Below are 21193 nucleotides of genomic sequence, written 5' to 3'. Positions count from 1 at the left end.
TGTGCAAATTACAGTATATTCTGTGAAGCGCTTTGGGACGTCCTCCCGACGTGAAATGTGCTATATCAAATGCAAGGATTATTTATTATTATTAAATGTATTTGTCCAGTTTACTACTTTGTTTGACAGAATCAGGCTCAACAGAAGGGAGACTTGGTGATTTCCAACCAAATCACAATTCTGGGGCTGTAAAGTGCAAGGACAGTGTCGTTTATAAGTGAACAGGGCAGCCGATTTGCACACAACAATGTCCCACAAACAGCCATGAAGTGAATGATCAATTCTATTTGGGGGGTCCTTGGCCAGGACACCAATGGTACCAGCAATTGAATTGTGTCCATTCTCTGGCACATTGTTAATGAACGAGAAACATTATATTTTAACAGTATGAATAACAGAACATTGATTTACCCATCCACCTATCTATGGAATATGTTTAATCAAATCAATGTTGCCAATGTCATATAAATAGGTTCAGCTGTATTTGCTGGACTCAAGTAAAAGTATCCTTCCTTGGCTAGTCAGCTGTAGGCAGCTATTAAGGAGATTACCATTGTTCAAATGTCTTCCTCTCCAAGGAGGAGAAAAGAAATCACAGAATAAAATAGATCTGAAAGAATTTTTTTGCAGGTTTAGCCTAATGCATAAATTATTTATGACTCACTGAAGATGATTTTAAACAATAGAGATTATCATACCATTCCAATTGCAAAACTGGATAAATCAGACGCTGTTTGACCAGAATAAAAATCTCAGAACAGCAGAACATTACACAACAGCTAAGACACAATTTTACTAGTTTGATTGCACTTACCATGGAAATTTCAGAGCAGAATGAGCCAATTGGCCTGCTGTACCTATGTCATGCCTGTTTTAAGTCTCACCCAGAGAAATTGAAGTTTTATTGACAGCTGCCCAGAGTAAAAATTGAATTAATTCCATTGAGCTTGAAGAAATTTGCTATTGATTGAGCCAAAAACAAAAAAAGGCTTTAACTTTGGCAGTGTTTTCTCAAAATCCTTGTCTTATTAATTTATCATGCAGCAAGTGGCATTCTTGTGAAGTTGTGTTTGAGATATATTTCAGATAAAAGGATGAATGTAGGGGCAGATAGAATTATTTGAAGATATGGATAATTGAACCTTTTGGCTATAATTGGATCTTAATGGAGATACAATGAACCATTTAGTGGAAACCGATTTGTATCTTCAGATTGTATTACTGTTAGAAGAATAGGGTGTAAGTGTGCCACAATTAACAGATAACAATAGAAGTCTCTGAAAAAGGCTGGAAAACACATGATTATTAGTGAGATAATGCAGAATGGATTCTGCAAAGAGATGGTAATTAAGCACACACTGTGAGCAAAATCTATGTACGAATATTTTTTTCTTGCACTCTGGAGATTGCTTCCGTATCAAAGGTTTTAGATAGATTCAAGGTGACCTATGTTCAAAGTTACTGCTATATTGAAATTTTGAGTAATTTACTTTAATGTCTTGCTTCCATGCTCCGCTTTTGATGATTTTTTTAAGATCAGAGAAAATGGCAAAATGAAGAAAATTATGAATTAATAGGAAAATAAATATCCTACAATATTTAGATTTATTAGATCAAGTTGTTATCTACTCGTGTTATAATTTTTGTAGCGTTCTAACCAGAACCTGTTTGTATCACTTTTATATTAATACTGTATAATAATAATCCTTCCTTACATTTCACATTGGTAGGACTTCTCAAAGTGCTTCACAAGATATGGATAATTAAACCTTTTGCCTATAATTGGATCTAGATTTAAGGGTATCTATATCTTCTTATCCAAAGTGCAACCAATGAAATCTGGACAAGATGTATTTTCTTGTCTACCTTGTTCAAAATTTGCCTTGGATCTAAGAATATATAAGGGAGATAACATATGTCAAAATCATCAGGGCATCCAGCCTAAGGTTCAGAAATCTTCTTAACAGTCTGTGAATTCATGTGAATTGACAAATATTGCAACAGTCTGGGCCTGTTAAAGACCTCTTTCCCCCCGTTCAAGTCCCGCCTGAAGACTTTCCTCTTCAAATGCACTTATGGCTATCTCCCCACTCCCCCCGGCTCGGAGTCAGGCTTCACCACTGTTAAGCTCTGAGAGGCTACCCTGCATGGAGGGCACTATATAAGTGCAAGTTGTTGTTGTTGGTGTTGTCATGATGGCGATATTTTTAATACGAATTATGCAAACCCAGTTACTCATCTTTTTGATGATTCTCTGAAGGTCAAGTACACTTTCTATGAAAGGAATACATAAAACTTCTCATAAGTGGATGAACATTTTGAATGAAGTAAGAGATATGGAGGACAATATCATTAATATATATTCAACAAGAAGAAAAGTAAACCAGCCTATTAGTCAGATCAGTAGTGCTTGAACACAGTTGGAGCAGAAACTAAATTCTATAACAGTGATTTGGTAACTTTTATTTCAAAGTGATAAAAGTGGATGTGCTGGAGTTCATGAGAAGAAACATAGATAGATGGTTGTACCAGTAGATTTGAGGTGCGTTTGACCAATCATTTTCTCCCGGATCTTTGGAGTGAAACAATTTCTGGACCATTCCATGCATGGCTTTGTTTTCTATTTCAGACACACCAAATCTAAATTTGAGTTTAATGAATTAACATATTAGTGAGGCATAGAAGGCAAGATGAAAGGAAAAAGAGATGAAACGTACACTGGAAAATAGAGAAATGAGCTTTGCAGTAAGCTTTGCCTGTGAAGGAATGTCACAATTGTGCATTGAATTTCTGATGCACTTTTGAAGATTTCTCTCTGCTACTTCTCTAGTGCCTTTGTGCTTCCTACAGCAATCTCAGCTTCATCTGATCTACATAGCTTCAAAGTCTCGAAAGCTTTCTGCCTCCCTTAGTATGTTGATCACACAGGCTACTTGAAGGTATGTTGCTTTGCAACTGACTACCCGCAGGAGATAGCAGCCACGTCAAGCCTGATTTGCTGCTGTTGCTGATGTACAACCCTTCCCTTGTTTACCAGCGTCGTGAGGACGAATGCTCTCAAACTAGTTCCCTACATTAAGCATTTGCTGCTGGTTGCCCAGTAAACTGTTTGCTCAGCAGGTACTGAAGTGACACTTGGTTGCAGGACCTCCTCAATGTATCTCCTTGGGCAGCACCTGACGTCACAGACTAGTTCACTTTCCCAGGAGGGATGCAAACAGCAAGTGTCTGAGCAAAGGAGAGGAGTCTCCCCCTCTCCCCCATCCCCCCACCCACCCCCTGTGTCACACACTAAACACCCCACATGGAGACATTCAACCAACTTGTCAAGGAGCAGGAGAATGCTCAGATTCGTTTGTTTCACTTAAAAAAAAAGCAACAACAGAAGGTGACACCAGGAACTCTCTCTCCCCCTTTCCTTCCCTTCCCAACACTTGCATTCGAGTGCTCCTTGGGATTAAAGCTGCCCAGTTTGCAAACTTCCACAAATGTGGAGATGAACTGACTTTCTTTGTCGTTTTTTTTTCCTTGAGCGTGAGAGTGTGTGTGAGAAGAGTGTGTGAGTGTGTGCAACCAGATGACTTGTGTGTACTTGCAGATCGTGCATCTTTGCAAATTGGTTTTTTTCTGGCTAAAAAAAAAAGAGAGGAAAGAAAGAAGAAAAGATTGTGCCTTTTGGCACCTGTTAGATTGGCACTTTGCCTTGAGGAACCTTGTTCTCTCTCGCTCTCTCTCTCTCTCTTTCTTTCTTTCTCCTTCCCTCCCTCCCTCCCCATGTCCTCTCACTCATTCCCACCATCACCACACCACACCACCACAGGCTGGCGCGCTCAACTCTTTCTAACTGGAGCCCTGCACCCCCCCACCCCCCCCCCCTCCACCCTCCCTGACTGGCGCTTTGTCATCAACTTTTTTTTCTCTCTCTCTCTTTCTTTCTCTTTCTCTCTCTCTCTCTTCTTCTTCTTCTTCTTGTGCCCGTCACAGATCAGGTCAACTGCAGTTTAGCAGCAAGGAGCGGAAAGATGGCGATCCTGTAGATCTTGCACACACACACACACACACATACATACACAAACACACACACACATTTGCACACACAGATACATTTGCACACACAGATACATTTGCACACACAGATACATTTGCACACACACATTTGCACACACACACGTTTGCACACACAGATACATTTGCACACACAGATACGTTTGCACAAACCCCCCACACACACACACACATTCATGAGACAACTTTACTGAAGCCATCGAGCCAGAGAGAGAGGGAGAGAGGGAGTGAGGGAGGGAGACGCACACAGGGAGAGCAGAGCAGAGCAGCTGGGGCTGGGCTGGGCTGGGATCGCCACAGGAGGAGAAGGACATCCTGTAAGTGAATCCCGTCGGGGATATATATACATATATATATATATCTCTCTCTCTTCCATGATATAGATTTTTTTATATATATATATTAAAAAAAATAAATGACAATTAAAAAAAAAGTTCCTGCTGATCAATTAGTTTCGAGGGTCGGTCGCAAATCTGCAAATATATTTTGTTTAGATTTATTTGTGGCTTTGGTTTGTGTGGGGTTTTAAGTGTGTTTTTCTCTGGTGCTGGTGCTGGTGGTGGGTGGGTGGGTGGGGGGGGAATCCTTGCTCTTTGTTGTTGTTGTTGTTGTTGTTTGGTGACTGGTGGGTTGGAAAGGAAAGAGGAGAAAGAAAGAGGAGAGAGAGAGAGAGAGGTTGGGATCCACACGGTCTTTGCAAGGACTTGGGGGGGGGAGGGGGGGAGAGGGAGGACTGGGAACGTGCGGCTGAACCACACTCACATCTCCATTTAAACAAGGGAAGATCTCTCTGTGTGTCTCTCCACCTTCCCTCCCTCCCTCCCTCCTTCCTTCTCTCCACCTCCTCTCGCTCTCTTCCTCTCTCCACCTTCCCTCCCTCCCTCCCTCCCTCCTCCCTCCCTTGTGCATGTTGGGGGGGGGGGCAAGCCGGGTGTCTCGGCACGGAGATCTCTACAGGGACTTTGCTTCCAGAGAGAGGTGGGTTTTGTGTGCGTTTGTCTGTGTGGTGTTGGTGCTGCTGTTGCTTTCTCTTTTCTTTCTCTCTTCTCTCTCTGGAGGAGGACTGTGGTGGAGGATCTTTCTTTCTGGATCTCCTCTCTCTCTCTCTGGATCTCCTCACTCTCTGGATCTCCTCACTCTCTCTCTGGATCTCCTCACTCTCTCTCTCTGGATCTCCTCACTCTTTCTCTCTCTCTCTGGATCTCCTCTCTCTCTCTCTCTGGATCTCCTCTCTCTCTCTCTCTGGATCTCCTCTCTCTTTCTCCCTGGATCTCCTCTCTCTCTCTCTCTCTGGATCTGCTCTCTCTCTGGATCTCCTCTCTCTCTCTCTCTCTGGATCTGCTCTCTCTCTGGATCTCCTCTCTCTCTGGATCTCCCCTCTCTCTCTCTCTGGATCTCCTCTCTCTCTCTCTCTCTGGATCTTCTCTGGATCTCTGTCTCTCTCTCTCTCTCTTTGCTGTGAGTTGAGAGGAAAGTGTTGAGCTTTTCTTTCTCACTCACTCCCTCACTCTCTTTGCTCCAGAGAGAGAGAGAGAGAGAGGGGCAGAGGAGAAAGAAAGACACACACAGAAAGAGAGAGAGGGAGAGAGAGAGAAGCCATTGCAAAGAGGGTGCTTTGGTTTCAGGGGCAGGAAGGAGCTGGAGCTCCAGCAGTTCCCCTTCTCTCCATTCAGCTCCCCCTCGAGTTGCTGCTGTTGCAGCTGCTGTTGGTCCAAGTCTAGACACAAAGGCAGCGGCAAGAGCCAGGCTGGAAACCATTGCATTTCCTCATAGGCCACCAGCACACCAAACCCCTCTCCCTCCCTCCTCCTCCTCCTCTTGTGTTCTTCCCTTCTCTGCACCACTCACTCACTCACTCACCCGGGGGTGGCTTTTCTCCTCTCACAAGGTCTACCTCTTTCTTGACTTGGGAGGAGGAGGAGGAGGAGGGGAAGAGGCAAAGGAGAGGGGGAGTGGGGGGGGCTTTGTGGCTACCACAAGCTGTGCTTTGCAACATGAGGGACCATAGGAATGAGTCCCCCCCCCCCCGTCCCCCCCTGAGCTCGATGTGGATGTGAAGCCATTTTTGCGTGTGAGCAGTTGCTGTGGTGGTGGTGGGAGGGAGTGAGTTGTGCGTTGGAGGACCGTCTGCCTTTGGGGCTCTGGATGTGCTGCTGCCACTGGAAGCGCCAGAGCCTCCCCTCCCCTCCCCCTGGTGCTCACTCAGGTATAGGCCATGTCATTGTCCTTCCCTCACATTGCAGAAAATGGTGGAGAAAGAAAGAGCTTCAACCCTGACTTCTTGAGGAGACCGAGGTTTCTCTCTCTCTCTCTCTCTCTCTCCCCCTCACACCCCTCTCCTCCTCCTCCTTTTGGAAAAAGGAGAGGTTTCTTTTTTTTTTCTTTTTTGTTTTGGTAACTAATTTTTTTTTGAAGAGTCCCTCCCCCCTCCCCTCCCCTCCCCCCACCACCCCATGTTCAGGTTGGCATTTTAGGTGGTGGTGGTTGGTTTGGGTGGTGGTGGTGATCCATTCCTGGCCATCAGGTAGATGTGTTTAAAACGTGATGTTGGATGGTTTGAACGTGTGTTTTGGAGACATTTGTTGGAAGCCTTGGATGGAGTGCCTTCTGTTTTTGTCAAGTGATCTGCGGCGGTGCAGGAATAGTGGGACAACTCATCATGTAGGAGTTCTTAGATGTTTCTTGTGGGGCGAACCTCAAGGGCAGAGAAGCCTTTCCTTCTGGAGGATCTCTCAAGATCCAAAACAATATTTTGAGAACCTCATGAATGAATGAGTTGAATTTTTTTTAAAAAAAATCTGCTTCTGCTGCGCTCCCAACTACAGTTAAGCCCTGGTCCGCAGCTAGTTTGAGAATACGGTTCAGCTACTTCCAAGGTTTGGTAGAATTTATAGTGGTTTTTTTTAAAAAAATTTAAAACAATGTGCCATGAGGTTACTATCTCAATTAAGGTGCCCACTGGATGATGTATTGGAACATTTAAATGAAATACTTCTGTGTTTTTGTTGTTAATGGAAATTTTGTGTCTGAAGATTATCAATAATACAATTGAGTGAATTTTTTCCCAACTGCTGTATTTTTAGAACCAGGTGAAGGGTGCTATATAAATGCAAGTTGTTGTTGTTGATCATTTTCTTTAAGGAAGGATTGAAAATAATTCCGGAATATTCTGACGTAGACCTTCATGGTTATGACAGTATTTCAAAACGCACAAGTAAAAGCTAACTGAGAAACCCGTGGTCACCTATAAAAAAGACACGGCCTAAAATAAGATGCAGGTACCAAAAGGAATATACTTCTGTCATGTTCAAAGTTCTCCTTAGAGAGTGAAAGAGCTGAGTTTGACAGAATGGGGAGAAGGTTGTTTGTTGAGGAGCTTAGAGGTGTTGCTTCAATCTCGCAACTTCTCAGTTCCTTGTGATTTGCTAGAACGCTTCTTGAAATTCCAAAATCATCTGAATAAATTAATGTGAAAGGAAGCACCTGGTGTTGCCTGAATTATCTATTTTCATTCAGAAAGCAACATGGTCATTTAAAACTGGGGTTCTTGATGAGCAAACTTGGGCCTACTTGCCAACGATATCTTAATGTGTGAAATTAAAATGCTTTTGTAATTTGTGGATCAGGACTAGTTTGTCTTAATGGATACTGACCAAACGTGTTCAGGAATATTGGGAGTGTGTTTGTTCTACTGTAGTACGACTTTCACAATTTCAAATCATATGGTGGCCAAACGTTAATGGATGTAGGAGAGGAAACCCATCACACTATCAGCAAAGATTTGGAAATGGAAGTTGTCATGGACTTTCGAAAGGGAAGGCAAAGTTTTCCATTTGGCTGGCTTTACATTCGGATAACTCAAAATTTTGCAACAGCTGAATAGTTCTTCATTGAAGTATTGTAGACTACTTTCAGAGGACACGTTTATTTACTGCATGACTACACACTATATAGTAGAAGTTTGTAAATATCCAGTCAGTCAGGGAAAAGTAACAGTATGCAAAATAGCTAAGATGAAACCAAAACATTGTCATCCTTTTGAGTTAATGTTAATCTTTTGAGTTCAAAAGTAGCATGGAATTTTATAAATAACTAAACTGGTGGAGAAACAAGCTCACTGTTATTTGAAGCTTGGAACTTCTCTCCATTGAGTTTATTGGTGAAATTCTAGTGATTCTTGAACTAGAGTAGACCTTGAAAAGCACAGTGATTGTTTGAACTGAATCTCCAGTTTAGCTTTCTGAGGCCTGTTAATGGAAAGGGAACATTTTTGCATTTTCTTACCCATTGTTTTGGTTTGTTTTTGCTTGTTGGTTAAGGTCAATATTTTTGGATCTGGATCCAAACAAAAGTGTGGGGAAAAAAACAAGAGGGTAACTTATATTTCTGAATCTTGCAGAAAATGGAGGAATTGTCAGTTGGACTGTTCTGAAACAAATAGGGATTTTTGTGCTGTAAAAGTTTTGTACAACTTTTGTCAGAGCGAAGCTTAAGAAAACATTCTATTCTGTGAAGCACTTTGAGATGTCTAGAAGACGTGAAAAGCCCTATATCAAATGCAATGATTATTATTATTATAGACACCTACTCTGTACTATAATGTTTCGGCCTTTGAATGGGAGAAGTGGGGTGTGGAGAGAACATGAGAACTTATAAAGCATGTAATGTTGAACTTTTAGATCCTATATCTTTATTATGTAACCCTCTTTTAAAGTAAGAAAACACCTTTGTTATAACAATCCTTTAGGAATTTTGAATTCTCTCAGGTTTACCGTAGAAATTAATGTCTAAAAATGAGCTAGTTTGGAGGATGGACCTTAATTTCAGAGGCTTAAAGCACATGGCTTGTTACTTCATAGTAAGAAAGCTACTTACAAAATATTGGAAGTTTTGGAACAAGATATTTGAACTATCATTTTAAATTTAGCATAGTTTTACGAAAATTATATCTGTCTTATCATCAAAGGCAATTGCTAGATTTTTCTGGTTTGGATAATTGGTTCATGGAGTATAGTCATTTCCTTTTATGAATTATCAAGAATTTCCACACAAACGATGACTTGCGTGTTTACTTGTATTGGCTGTTGCTATTTGATCCAAACATTGGCAGATAGGATGAAATTGCTGTTAAAAGACAAATACTTTGAGGGGTTTCCTCTTACTGAGTGAAGTAACATATCCTGTAGCTGCATCGTCTACTCTAAATAAAAATAATTCATTCATGTTATGCTGGCATTGATATTAATTTGAAATTTCAGATATTCATTTTCAATTTTTTTAGAGATCAAGAACATTTAAAATTGTGTTGCATATCAGAACACGAAACAAAAGCTACCCTTTTAGAAACATTGACATCTAATGTGGCATGTGGACTTGTTGGGTGATTACATCAATGATCGTTGCTGATTTGTGCCCTGTGGTGGAAATGATGTGGGAGCTATGTTTATTCATAACTTGTTGGTATCATTTACAATCTCTTCTAATGGCGTTTTCTCTACACGTTTGTTTCCTGTTTATAACACCTTTACTTATGCCAATTTGAGATGCCCTTTATTGTGTGCTGCATAAATTGTTTAGTTTAATCTCGAAATAATGTGCAAAAGNTTTTTTTATTGCTATCAGTCGACCTTCTCTCAGTTGACACCTTCAAGTACAGACTCTATTCTGTTGTGCACCCTTTGTCATTGGGCTTTCATTTGTTTGAGATTCTGAGGTACTTTGAAAGTGATTTTAAATATTTAACAACAGTATGATGTGACAGAAAAGCGTAATCTCAGGACAGCAAGAAAAATGTAAGGAAAAAAATTCTCTTCTGATCATGAGGCACTGTAGAAGGAAAGTAATCTAGCCTGAGAAGCTGGTGAAGTAGGTTTGAAGCATTTTGGTCCCCAGTGGGCACTTGAGCCATATGATGGATTGCTCTGTCTATGACTTAGACTGCTTAAAGATGAGTTGTTCTCAGTTCCGTGATTTTTTTTGGGTGCTTTCCAGTAAGTCTAGTGCAAAATGGAGGTTCAGAATATCCAAGAATGTAGCGCGCTGACATGTGTAATCGCTGTCAACCTGACCATGCCGACTTGAGCGCTTGCTGCTACACTGCTCGTTGGATGTGCCTCACTTATTTCAAAAATCGCTTTGAATGGTGGACTGAGTTAAAGGGCACGAAGGTGGAATCTCTTGAAATTGTGTACAAGGTTTCACAGTTTTTCTTGTGATGCTTTTTTAAAAAAAATCAAAACATGGCTACTTTATGGATTTTTGAAAAAAAATAGGAGGGCTTCATTCCAGGTTTGCAGCACATCTAATTTAGGTTTCATTTGGGAGATCAGCTGAGGAAGGTTCTTTGCCAGATAACATCCTATTTGTGTTAATGAATGGTGGTCACCGCCCTCTTGTATGATCAACGGCTGATAATGAACGTCTAAAAGATTTTGATAAAGGGCTTGAGGAGCACCATCTCCATGCTGTCTTCATTGCATATCATTTGTCAATTTCAACAAATTATTTGCTGCAGATGCAGCCAGGAACATCCATTCCTTTGTGTCTGCATTTAACGGCACCATTTAAGCTATATTTCAGAGCCAATGTTTTTTTTGTGCTACACCTTAAATGAGATAAAATAATCTCCATTCTGCAGTGGTTCAAAAGAATTGTTATATTTCTGCTATTATCTTGTCTTATAAGCGGTTGCTTTGCTTTGTTCTTGCTTTGAGGTTCTTTCCCTCCTAATTTAAACCAGAACCAAGCAATCTGTAGAGTGCAACTGGCAGCTGCTTAGTGTTGGAATGGAGCAAAAATTTTAGTTCCCTTGTAGATTCTCCTCTCTCCATACCAAACCCCCCCCCCCCCCCCCGGCCAAAAAAACACACACAACCTGGAGAACGTAAATGGAAAATTCCTGTGAAACCATATATTTAATGTACTTGGATTCTTTATGTTAAAAAGGGGAAATTCCAGGTGAGCATCTGGCATGGATTTTTTTCCACGTGTGTAGTCTTAGTTAACTCAAGGAAAGAGAAAAAATCCTTCTGCTACTTAACCCTTTGTCTACATTGGTGTGCTTTTTCTGCCAGCAATGGACAGCAACCAGCACTGCCACAAAGCAAGAGTTTCAGAACGGGTACTCAAAGGAAAGAGTTAAAAGAAGGTGGGCTAGAAGTAAAAAGAACAGTGATTAGGGAGATCCATTATAAATATATGGCTGCTTCTCTGCATCATGTGTATGCACTAATCTGAAATCCAATACACACTGTGCAGTGCCTCCAGATAAAGGCTATTGATTGGAGAGACTTTCCTCAGAAGTTCTCATCATAATGCAGCACTAGGTTTTCAATACTAATGCAGAAGTGAATGTAGGTAAAGTCAGTGTGATTTTAAATGAGTTATTTCCTTATAGTCTAGATGTTCCTAGAAGGTTCATGTAAAATTGATGCTGGATCTCTTTCAAATATTAGGTGGTACACTAATGAAATCCACAGTTGAAAGGAACTTGATGTGGGGGGAAAAAAGCATTGCTTTGTTGCAGTAAACATCTCAAATCGCAACTGGTAAGATTGATCATTGGATTAAAGCAAGAATCTGGCTGGAGCTGGTACAAAAGTTAATTTGCTGTTTCTGAATGAATTAGATTAGGAGGCCCCAAAATTTCTCCTAGTCTTAGCTTTAAGACCATTTTGCCCTACAATTTAAGATCGTGCAGATTTGCAGAAAATTCTAAAATTAATTTGTGATTTTGGAACTCCAGTGTTTTTAGGAATTGGGAAAAACGGTTTCCAAATTGGAGCTTTTGCACAATTTTGTGTGACCTTGAATTTTAGGACAAAATGATCTTACAAGCTAAATCTAGGTTGAATTTCAGGCCTGGGATGTGCAGACAGTAATTTGAGTTGTATCTTAAATGAATGCACTACACCATAGGAATCTCTGAGGTATCGCAAGAAATAAGGAACTGTCAAGTCTTCTCAAACTGGATTCCACACTGCTGGACCAGTGCCAGAGAAACCTGTTGGATTTTTGTTTCATGCAACTCGAACAAAGTTCAACTTTGAAGCTTTGTCCCTGGTTGTGTCATCTGCTTTGCCCCCATCTTGCTGAATAACTCAGAGCTATAAGGACTGACTTGCTCAAATATGAACCCTTTTTTTCAGATCTCCAATTGCTCTTAGATGTGCTGTAGAAGGTAGGAAGTCTAATCTGCCGTCGTGTCTTTTTTAGTATTAGCTGATCCCTTTGTCCTTGTATGAGCTCTGCAGCAGCTGGGCTTTTAAAGGAAATATGGAATTGATGATTGATGTTACTGGTTTACGATTATAGTGGCAGAAGTAAGATACAGTATTTGGATAATCTACTGTGATTTACATTTTTTCCAATTTTTGCAGAAAACGCATTTGTGTTGTGACCTTTCCGGATGGGCTGTGTATTTGAGATGGTGACAAACAAGCTCAAAGGGATCTGAAAAGCAAAGTGGTGGCTGTGTTTCTCTGCTTTAAGAAGATCTGTATTTGGAGAGTTGCAAAATGGGGCCTCTGATCTGCAAAGCTAGGCTAGCCTGCTGCCAGAGTTGTGACGCAGGAGATAAAACTGTTGGGCAGGCAGCAGCTGGGGGGTGGTTCCACATAGAAGGATGTAGTGTCTACATGAAGAAGTTGACTTGGCAGAAAGCAGGCAGCCATTTCATCTCAGTAGATTATAGTTGAGCTTCTGTTTGGTCGTAGAGGCTTCAAACCAGCAGGAAGCTGTTCAGATCTGCAGGGTACTTCACAGCAGTCATTGATTGCTGAACTTGCACTCATTTTTTGCATCTACAGAAATAATTCGTTTTAATGTCTATATGCAAAGCAGCTCAGATTTTACTAAAGTTTTAATTTGTGAAAGGACCACTTTTACTTTTTGTTCTCTTTTTTCCCTTTTCTTATCTCCTTTCTAATGCATTTCCTTCAGTTGCATTGGCTCTCTGGTTTGCAAAATGATCCAGAACAATGTACTGGGCAGTTATTAAACTTCATTGAACAGTTCGGTAAAAACACATGGTGCTTGAAAATCTAGTATCAATTGTGTGTATGAAAGATCTGCTCAAATACTGTCTCTTTTTTTAGTAACTCTTACTAGTAATTTCTTACCACCTCTGAAATGCAAACAAATCTGAATGACAAACTTAAAAACTTGGTGGTACACATGCAGTGAAAGCAGTTGTGGCAGCATTCCTTGCAGCTAAAAAGAAGTGAATTGGAATGAAAACATGATGGTTAAGCAGTTGGCATGAGATGCAGTTTGACTGGCAATTTGGAGACAAATATAAAAAGATCTTCTCAGAGCAGGAGGGAGTGGAGCAGAATTGACAAAAGGGAATAAATTAAGTTTCTTATCATTAGATCCCATATTTTATCTAACAAGGTTTCTGGGTAAATTGTTCAAAGTTCAGATGCTGATAATTTGCATTCGGCAGAGTAATGTATTCATCTTCACAAACCTGTTTGAAATGCAGAGTGCATATGGCTAGATATTCAGTCAGCTAATAGATCGAGTGCTGAGTAGGACATTTTATCTACACTGTGAAAAGGAACTGCATGATATTGTCAAACCAACACTAATCCTTCTGATAGAAGAGGTAGCCTTTGTTTATAAACATTCTGTAGCACTTGCTATATCGTAATTGGCAGTGTTAGGACTATATGTTTAAGGTTATGTGTACGTATTCCTAATTTACTATATACCAATTTGTTTTTGCTAATTTTGACGTTTTGCTGTTTAACTCCCGAGCTTCATCTAGATTGTCAGCAGTTATGGTTCCTCATCACAAGGTCTGACACATCTACTAATTCAACTAGTATTTGCCACTTTTTTCTGTGAATAAATGACACCAAAGAAAATGATGGACCATTGTACAGATCTTTGTATTATAACTAGATCTTGTCTGATAGGACAATGGACACTGTAATTCTGGTATCATCTTATTTTAACTCCCGTGATTTAATTCCCAGTTTTTCAATACTTTTAGGCACTGAGCACACGTCTTGGCTGACACTTCAGGGCTGCACTGAAAAAGAGCTTCATCCTTCAGTGCTATTTTTCAGGTGAGATGTTAAAACCAAGTTCCCATCTGCCTGTTCAAATGCACTTTGAAGGTCCCATGCCAACATTCAAAATGAGAAGGGAGTTTCTTCTGGTGCCCTGGCCAAAAATCCTCTACATTAAATGGTCATTCACTTGCTGGCTGTTTGTAGGACATTGCTTATGCAAATGACCGTTGCCTTTGTTTACAAATAACACTCGAAAAGCAATCATTTGTGAAGCATTTTGAAAATGCTATCAAATAAAATGCAAGTTCTTTTTCTCTGATTTATGCATCACCTATTTCTATAGAACAAAATAGAGTTGTACAAGATTTGTATGTTTTGGTGTTAGTCTTTTCTTGCTTTCAAGATGAATAATACTTAAGTTTGACAAAAATGCCTTATCATGTTGTCGAAATGTCTCAACGCACTTCACAGTATTTGCTATGAAGTGAAGTGACTGTGTTTGTAGGCAAACGTGGCAATGTATTTGTAGGCAATTTACGCGCAACAGTGGTCCATAAATGCCTAGGAGGTAAATGATCAATGTTATCTGGGTGGGGGAGAGTGGAGGAACTGTTGGTCATATAAGATAGAAACTGCCTCCTTCCCCACCCGCCCCCCCCCCCACACACACACACACACATACAACTGAATCATAATACCCCAGACTGGGCTAACCTTGGGTCTAACCTACAGGATTTCTTAAGGGGATTCCTTAGTGAGGAATCATTGTCGCCCAATTGGGAACTTCATCCAGTAACCGGAAGTACATCACACCATGGGAACTCCCCCTGATGTAATCTACATTCAGGATGGAATTTCAGTGGACATTCCAACTGGATTGCTCATTGGAAATCTTGTTTTAAAAATGAGTTCGATCCCCTTTATTCTTTCATAGCAACTTTCACCAAAATGTATTATGTCTGAATACTGTCGGCACTCCTTTTATTTCCCGCTTCTCGCCTTTGGAAATTGGCTGTTTAATGAAACCGCAGAGCAGGGTTACATTTTTTATCCTTAACTTTTTTTGTGAAGCACAGATTCGCTGCATTTGAAGGAACATTCGCATAAACGTGCTGCACCAAAGCTCACTGAGAAATCGGACATAATTCGGAAGCATGGCTACAGACTTCCTCTGATTTTTGACAAAGGTGGCGGCTGCTCAGATAGCTGTTAAACGTAAGTGATGTGTTCCACTTTTCCCTGTTTATTGCAACATGTGTTTTCTGTCAAAATTTGNAAAAAAATGTAACGATGAACAAATCAAGTTAATGACAGTTAACTTATCACCAAAAACTTGTGATTCCACTCTGTTCATTAGCACCGGTTTCAAAAAATAGTATAGGTGTTTGCTTGGAGGTTGTTGCAAAGTGTGGAGGGGGAGGGTAAGGGATATCACAATTATAGGGATGAGGTGAAGCAATTTAAACTGTACATTTATAAAACAATACAGAATTGTGAAGATAAAGTCCCATCTCTAAAACAATTCTAAATGTCGTCTATACAGTTTCATTCTGTCAGTACCTATTGATTCATAACCTAGTATATCCAAGAGGTACTAAATCCCATTAATGAAATTCTTTCCTTTGATTGGTTGTTTTCTTTGCTCTTCTCTTCAATTGCTTTGAATTTTTTAATTTCATATTAGGACCACAGGAAAACAGGAACAGAACGAGGCATTCAGCCCATCCAGCTTGTTTCACCAGTTATTAGATCTTGGCAGATCTTTAAACCAAACAATACCTCACCCTTTTGCCATATCTCTAATACCTCTACTTCCCAAGTAAAGAAATACTGCCTATCTCTCTGTCAAGCATCCCTATTGGAACATAACAGTTTCTATTGGGCTACTTGGGATTTGTTGCACCTCATTTGCAAATTAAAGACCTTTTGAATTCAAACCCTATTACCCACTGTCGCAGCCAGATGGAACTGTGCTTTGATTACTGTATTTAAAAATTGGAATGCAAAATAGTTTTTTTTAAACTCCCTTTGAAACTCACAGTCTGGAAATATTGGCTGGGTGCTGAGCAGTGTGATGTGTGCACGTGCGGCAATATTGCTACTACTTGTGATGCAGGATACAAGCGCTTGAGGCATATCAATGGCGGATAAAGGGAGAGTGTTCCTGTGTGTTTTTTTTAAAAAAGCTGTTGAACAGCACTTTGTGAATTTAAAGTTTGTTACCGATAAAAATAATAATAATCCTTGCATTTGAAATAGCGCTTTTCACGTCGGGAGGACGTCCCAAAGCGCTTCACAGAACACACTGTAAAGTGAATTGACTGTATATTTGTGGGCGAACGCGGCAGCCAATTGTGCACAGCAATGTCCCACAAACAGTCGTAGATTGAAAATGACCAATTTATTATTTTTTTTTGGTTTTGGAGGGATTATTATTAGGCTCTGTGTGGAGTAAGGAAACTTGCCCAAGGTTTCGCCCTCTGCCTGGAATTGAACTCAGGTCTCTCACTTGTAAAGCGAGTGCTCTAACCACTGAGCTACAGGACTCCACAAATGATAGGAATTTCTTCTCTCTCCTCCTCACTCATTTCATTTTCATTTTGCCAGGACAGGAGATCAAAAACTTATTACAGTCGATTGTTAGATTGTAACAATACCCTTTAGATTGGTGATTTTAAGACTTACTGATCTCTTTTGAAATGTGTTCTTGCCTACTTTGGGAAAATCGAATAGCAGAGTTCCTGTATTTTATCAAGTTGTAACCTGCTTCATCGAGTTTTCTTTCTTAGCCTGAAGGTAATGTTAAGTTTGATAAATGGACATTTGGGTTTGCCAAGTTCAGTAGCCTTCATATACGTTTCACAGAGCTTTGGCAAATGCAATCTCTATCTGAGTTTGTTTTTCTCACCGAGCTTCTCCTTAAAGTTGTTTAATTCCTTATACCTTCCACTGAGATAGTTTCATGGCTACTGACTGCTTTTATCTACCTTCTACTAGTGATCATAAGTCATGCGTGAGCTTTCAACGTCAGCCTCAGCATTTTATTTAGTTGTGGAAGGAGGTTGGGAGAGAAAATCTCAACCAAGCGCAACACTATATACTCCCAGAATGGGTTGTTGATATCAGGAATGGGTATCCAGTTGTAGTGGCCCTAGCACCGTCCTAGCTGATATCAACTAACTTAGCACATGCCAGGGAATTAACCTATGACCTTCTCTGCCTGTATGGTGCAGCTGTGTACTGGATAAACTTGCTGAAGCATATTTAAGTACCCACATCTTCTGAATTGCAGTGATTTGTCCAAGGTGCCATCAAGCTTCTGTACCTGTGCAATAACTGACATTTGCAAAATGCAGAAGGGCTTCAGGCTTAGATCGCTAGTGGAACAGTATAGCGCATTGCGTCCCAAGTTCTCGGAGGAAATGCGTTATTTTTTGTGTAACCAATGTATCGATGATCGATTCTTTATATTAATTATATAAGTAAATTGTGAAAGAATTGGTATGGGTGATGGATCAATCTCCATTTCATGTGTTGCTTTCTCGTCTTTGCTGCCATGGCAATTTTAACTGACGTAATTCTTGGAACTATAGATTTCATGATTCTCTTGAGTAAACCCTATATTTTAAGCATATGCAGCTAAATTCCTTTCAAATTCTCTCAAGCGAGCAACTTGTTAGCGGAGACACTGGAGAGGAAGCGTTGCCTTGCTACAGTCGTAGGATTGAGCCACTGTCCTGGCCACCTGTACGCACAATATATTTTCAACAGTGAGTCATCTGGACTGGTAGATGTGGGTAGGACATCTGCAGTTGGTGAAGAGAAATTGACATTGAGGTTCAAATTGCCGCCTTTGTTGACCTAAGGAGGACGTTTGGATTAGAAGCGTGTATTGGCTGCAGCTGTACGGTGTCCTTCTCTGTGACTCAAGGGTCATACTGTATAGTAGGAAAGTGAGTGGCTGTGAAAGGAAATGCATAATAATAATACAATGCCTTTGTTCCCAAGAGTAGTCCAAGTCATGGTAGTTATTTGCATTCTGCATAGTGCAGTGTCTCACTGCCACTCATCTGTATGCTGTTCCTGTTTCACAACATCTCAAGCCTGTGAGCACAGACAATACGCCATCTCTTTGTGCCGTTTGAATCTCTAAACCGTGAATGCATGTGAAGGTCCATTGTCGCGCTGTACCAGCTGACTCTGCACCTCAACAACAGCACTGATGCTTTGTGCCATAGGTTTCTATGGGGGTAGGGATCCTTGCATGATGTGCAATCCTTCCACTGGCAATCACATTATGTCCTTCCATAGTTAAAAGTACAGCATGTCAAAGTAATGGCTGATTTCACTGCAAATACCAGAACTGTATTACCATTGAGGTATGTTGTTCATTGGTTTCAGACTCATGCTTGCAAAACAGTTTTGGAGTTTTCATTACATTGCATTGCACACTGTGTTGAAGACATCTGCAGATTTATATTTCATTTATTTTATGATCGCTGCAATATTTTATGAAGTGTTTTATTTTAAAATTCCCTATTTGATGTGAATTTGACTGGGAACAAAGCGTAAAAGGGAATTACTGGTAAAATGCTTCTGCTGACTGGTTGTAAATGACTGGTTGTAAATGGGATACGTTAATGGAAGGACAAGCTTCATTGGAGTGGGTAACAAATAGAAGTTTGGAGAAACTGAGAGGCAAAGACCAACATGGATATTTTACCTTAGCATGGAGCAGTGCTAACTATAAATACTGAGCTGCAAAAGGTACAGTCACAGTAATTTTCAGCAGTAGATTTAATCCAACATTTGGGTTTCCAACCATATAACAAAAATATTGCAAAACTTCTCCATGATCCTGCGTATAGCTCTAGCGTAAATTCTGAGTTTTGTCAAAATTAAATGGATGTATTTACAATGACCTAAGCCCAAAACACTTTGTGATATGCAAATGCATTTTATGATGTCTGTTTAGGGAGAAATCTCAATCCTAACCCCTGTACAAATGGGGAATAGAAAGGAATCAACTTGTTTCATGAGTGAATGCATTTTACTCCTGGTTTAAAATGTATTCTATTGTGCTGATGTTTTAAAGATTTGTGGAGTAGTAGATATACACTTAGGAAATAAGAATATTAAGCGATGTGAAAAAGGTGGGGAAATTGGATTAAAAGGTCTACTGGGATCTGCAGCAACAACAACAACTTGCATTTACATAGTGTCTTTCACATAAGGCATTATCTCACTTAAGATCTACAAAAATGGTGGACCTAGGGGCTCAATGGACTGAATGTCCTGCTCTTTTCTTAAGTTACCATGTTGTGTACTCGCAGAGTAACTAAGGCAAAAACTGGGGCAAAGTGATGCATCGCCATAGAATAATGTAACCATCACATGATCAGAGGCCAGATTACCATTGAAAAATATAATTGAGAATAAAAGATTAGGTTATGCTGGATAAATACTGTTTTATGTAGAATTTGTAAGGATGGTTTTCAGGTGCTGAGAAGAATCCACAATGGTCAGGATAGATTTATAAAACGAGCCTGGCAATGTCAGAGATCTCACAATGACAATTGCATAATTTAGTGGTTTGCAGAGGCACTTTCAGAAGAGCATTAAGCAGACCTTGGTTTCAGTTACTGTTGTGGAATCATGCAAAAGATTGTGAGGGAGGGAGGGAGGGGTGGGTGGGTTGAGCTGCTGAAGAATTTTCCAAGAACCAAACGTTCTTTGCAGCCGATTCCACATGAACCATTTGCAGAGCCTGTCAGTCCAGTCAAGTGACTGGTCAATCACTGCCGGACATTTTGTAAGAGGTTTGCATTCACTTAGGCTGTTGGATCTCACGGACAAAGGTGCTTGTGCAGTGAATTGAAATGTGAATCCCATGTCAACATTTATCTGGGAAAGGATAGATAGTCAGACAGATCTAACTTGTAATTTGAAGTTGTATTTTTATAACTCTTTTGCATCAAAATATAGTTGCAATATTTATTGACAAGTGCAATGACTTGCATCTTTGAGGTCAAAAGATGAAGCATCTGTCCCCTGCAGGTTCAGACCTCAGCCAGGCAGCATTAGGGGTTCTGAATATCCCTGCATCAGCAATATTGGTTTGATGTTTTGGGTTTCTCTGGTCCAGCCTTTGGATTGGCAACTCCTGGTGAGATGCTGTTGTCAACCCTAAATGATATAATAATCCTTGCATTTGATATATGCACATGTTTTAGCACTTTCCTGGACTTTTACAGTGTACAGACCCAGTAGATCTGCCCTGAGAAGCAGCTTGCAACTTGCATGTGATGTCCTCTTCACTTTCTGTTCTTGTCCAGGAAGTAGCCTGCCAAAAGCAAACATCCCAATTCCTGCTGATCCACAAAGAATGTGGGAAAGTCACCCTGTCTCATTTTTTGGATTGGACAATGATCTTATGATTCCACCAGAAGGCTTGTTTTGGAATAGGTCTTTCAGGTCTATGAGCTACTCCCAAATGCAACAGAGAGCAAAGTAATTCTTCAATCCATTATGAGTCATTGTGAGCTATCTCACAGCCATCTAATAACAAGAGCCATCACAACGCATCAACAAGGATCTCCTTGCTATTTGACTCTCAACTTGATGCTACCCAGCATGAACCAAACAAAGCAGCAAAATACTGACTATTATCTCAAAATGCCAAACTGTTACAGTGACATGGAATAGTAATAGTCTTGCTAAGTCTGCCATGGGCTTTGGCCAAGGTTGTAGACCTGTCTATATCTCAAAGACTTGATGAGCTAGGGAAGCTAGGGTTTACTTTGGACCTACCTACCTATTGTGCCAGAAATATGTTCCAGAAGCCAGTTCAGCCCCATAGAGATCTGCTTATCCCCCTAACACTGAGGATATTTATAGATGTGGTACTCCCTTTATTTACCTTGGAAGGTTGAAGGGCTTTGTATATTTAAGTTCAGAGCCTTCAAAATAGGCTGAATTACCCAGTAGGGCTGACCGTTGGAGAAAACCCAACATGGACCAACACTGGAGAGTACAAATCTCTCAGGAGATTTCACATTGTGTCTCTACCTCTCCTCCATCGGAGAGGTATGTGAAGCCTTGTTATGAAC

The 21193-nt window shown here is 40.4% G+C and overlaps 1 protein-coding gene across 1 annotated transcript in view; it reads left to right on the top strand.

The window, feature by feature from the left end:
- Positions 1-4973: 4973 nt before the first annotated feature.
- The window catches only part of znf462 (zinc finger protein 462), an 83345-nt gene continuing 67125 nt past the window's right edge, over positions 4974-21193 (top strand). Inside the window, exons 1-3 of the mRNA XM_042333142.1 lie at positions 4974-5043; positions 14063-14138; positions 15161-15299. The gene's annotated coding sequence lies outside the window, so the exon portion shown is untranslated. The remainder of the gene's footprint in view (positions 5044-14062; positions 14139-15160; positions 15300-21193) is intronic.

The sequence above is a fragment of the Callorhinchus milii genome, unplaced genomic scaffold (genome assembly GCF_018977255.1).
Source record: "Callorhinchus milii isolate IMCB2004 unplaced genomic scaffold, IMCB_Cmil_1.0 Scaffold1, whole genome shotgun sequence".
Lineage (NCBI taxonomy): Eukaryota > Metazoa > Chordata > Chondrichthyes > Chimaeriformes > Callorhinchidae > Callorhinchus > Callorhinchus milii.
Note: the sequence above shows the minus strand (reverse complement) of the source record. Positions and strands in the feature narration are given on the sequence as shown.